At 36.9% G+C, this 3010-nt stretch overlaps 1 non-coding gene across 1 annotated transcript; it reads right to left on the bottom strand.

Annotated features, from left to right (window-relative positions):
• Positions 1–2264: 2264 nt before the first annotated feature.
• LOC149840235 (small nucleolar RNA R71) lies at positions 2265–2367 on the bottom strand. Its single transcript, XR_016431729.1, has one exon. It is a non-coding gene; the product is annotated as a small nucleolar RNA R71 (small nucleolar RNA).
• Positions 2368–3010: the final 643 nt, after the last annotated feature.

The following is a 3010-nucleotide window of genomic DNA, read 5'->3' as shown; positions in this document are numbered from 1 at the left end:
CTAATTAGTTTAGTTATTTAGTTTAGTTTTAGTGTAGAAGTGTGTGCGTATATGGTATTTGTTTTGATTGTGTGAGCGGTGTTTTGTGATTGTTTTACTTGTAGTAGTTATTATTTAACATATTAGTTCGAATTGCATTCCTTTGAGTAGCATAGTTGCATTTGCATCGTTAGTTAACGTAGTTTTAATCATAATTTGCTTATCGTATTTTGTTCGTCATGCATTTAGCGTAATTGTAATATTCATCTGCATATACACTGTTATTAAGTGTCATTTAGATTACATTAGGTTTAATTTGCATTTTATAGTGTTTAAATCAATTCATAAAGTGAATAGTGCACTCAAAGAAAAACCCGATTTTTGCCCTGTCGCACAAGCGTTATTTTTTGTGTAAAAATTTCGTGTTTTTCAAAAATTCTTTTTCTGTTCACTTTAGTGGCGTGTTATCTGACTGCAGACCAAATTTCAGCCCTTTCGAAGTTGATTTGGTCTGATTTTTAAGCGTTTTGCGAAAACCGCTTTTTCTGGATTTTAAATTACAGGACTTTCGATATCCTGATTTGAAACGCTTATATCTGGAGTTCCAGATATCGTTTTTTCATTCTGTAAAAACTGTCAGATTGTTTAATCTGTCAGTTGAAGAACAGAATAAATTTCGGGAAAATCGGACTTCCTTTTCTATGTTAAACAGTGGTTTTCCGATAACCTGTCAGAAAGCTGTTTTGCACTAGTTAGGGGCAGTTTCGTAATTTCCTTAGTTTTGGCATTTTAGACCTGTTTTCAGTAGTTTATGCATTTTAGGAGTTGCATAATCATCATACAGCATTAGTAGAATTAATTTAGTAATTTTAGAATTAGTTTAGTATTTTATTTAATTATTGTCTGATAAGTAGCATTTGTTTTATTATTTTCGTAAAATTAGAATTAGTTTTAGTTATTGTTTGCATTGTTAGATTAGAATACTAACTTTGTATTCCTCTGCATTTTTAGGTTGAAAAGCATATTTAGTTTCCAGGGTTATTGTCCAAGTGCGAAGAGTGAATAATTGGCGAAAAGACGGAAATACCCTTGGTGTGGAGCAGAGGACTTAGTGCTGTTTCATTTTCATTTTAGTGATTAATTGTAGTTGTATTAACTTTATAATTGTAGATTGACATTTGTAATTAATAAATTAAACTTTGTAGAAATATCTTGATTAATTCTTGTTCCCTGAGGATTCGACCCGTACTTATCACTTTGTGGAAAGTCGGTTTTTATACTTTTGGTTGACGATTTTCCAAAGTTTTATTGCAAATATTTGTTTTAAAAATATCATTTCAAAATATCAACCAAATTTTGGCGCCGTTGCCGGGGAACGGCGAATTAATTACTTTATTTCTTAGAGTTTGATTTATTAATTTGTTTTAGTTAGTTAATTATTTGTTTTCTTTTTAGTTAGTAGGATTAGTAAGTGAATATAGGATTAACATAGTTAGTAAATATAGGATTCACGTACTGTTCTTTCTAGGATTCACTTAATTTTCATTCTGCAAGGAGCGATTAGACAGGTGGGTTTTAGAAAAACTTAGTTTGTGATTTCCTGTATTTATTTGTTTCAGTATTTTAGAATAGTTTACTTTGTTATTTCTTTATTTAGTTATAGCATTCTGACATAGCGAGATAGCATATATGTTTCTTAGTACTGTTATTTGTTTTATTTACATTTTAGTACTTGTGTTAGTTTAGATTTAGGGTTAGGTCGTTTGCTTACATCTGGTCTTAGTACCAGTGTATGCAGGGGCGACGAGGTTTAGGAACCCCATTACATCCATTTGTTGACAACCCAGAGAGAATTTTACATTCTCATCGAAGTTCGACAACAATAGCTGACATGGATCCTCCACCTCCACCCCTAGTTCATCCACGTCCTCTGCGGGAATATTTCATTCCCACAGACTATGTTCAGGCATCCTACATTCGGAGACCCGATGTAGGAGCACCTCATTACGAGATTAAGGCCAGCATTATTCAGATGCTTCCATCCTTTTATGGCCTTAGTCATGAAGATCCCTACCGACATTTAGATGAATTCCTCGAAATCTGTTCTACTGTTAAGATACAGAATTTCGATGATGATGCTTTGAGGTTGACTCTATTCCCCTTTTCATTGAAGGACAAAGCCAAGTATTGGCTCAAGTCCTTAGATTCTGTAGAAATAGAGTCCTGGGATCAATTGCAACAGGAGTTTCTTCGGAAATACTTTCCCATTGGTCGTACGAACCAATATCGTAGAGCCATCACTAGCTTTTCAGAGCTAGATGGTGAGCGCTTTCATGAGACCTGGGAGAGAATGAAGGATCTCCTCAGGAAATGTCCCCATCATCAGGTGCCGAAATGGCAACTGGTGCAGAGCTTCTACGATGGATTGTCTGACAAGAATCGTCAGATGATCGACTCTTCATGTAGAGGGACATTCATGCTGAAGAGCGAGGACGAAGCATGGAGGCTATTTGATACATTGGCTGAGAATTCACTCCACCATGCTTCGAGCTCTCATTCGGATAGAGCCACACCCAGCATTCAGAAGAAAGCTGGTGTTTTTGAGATTGGTCCATCTACTGCACTACAGTGCAAGGTAGACATGATTGCTCAGAAGCTGGACCAGCTTCTCTCAAGACCATCCACTACACAGCAGGTGTGTACTCTTTGTGCCAGTCCGGCACACGATATCACTGAGTGCCCTTCGGTAGCTCAGTACCCTGAATTTGTTCAAGAACAAGTTCAGGCAACTCAGGGTTACGTCAGACCGCCGAATAACCCATTTTCATTGACATATAATCCAGGTTGGCGTAACCATCCCAATTTTTCATGGAAGAATCCACAATCTTCAATACAGATGCCTACATCCTCTCAGCCAGCTCGGCAACCATCTTTTGCTCAGTCATTCCAAAGACCGAGCTATTCTCAGTCCTCTTCTTCTTCAGTCCCTCCCCCGATTCAGCAAGAGTCTGCCCCGCAGACATCTTTTGAG

Source organism: Nuphar pumila, chromosome 4 (assembly GCF_984573655.1).
Source record: "Nuphar pumila chromosome 4, dmNupPumi1.hap1.1, whole genome shotgun sequence".
Classification (NCBI taxonomy): domain Eukaryota; kingdom Viridiplantae; phylum Streptophyta; class Magnoliopsida; order Nymphaeales; family Nymphaeaceae; genus Nuphar; species Nuphar pumila.
Note: the sequence above shows the minus strand (reverse complement) of the source record. Positions and strands in the feature narration are given on the sequence as shown.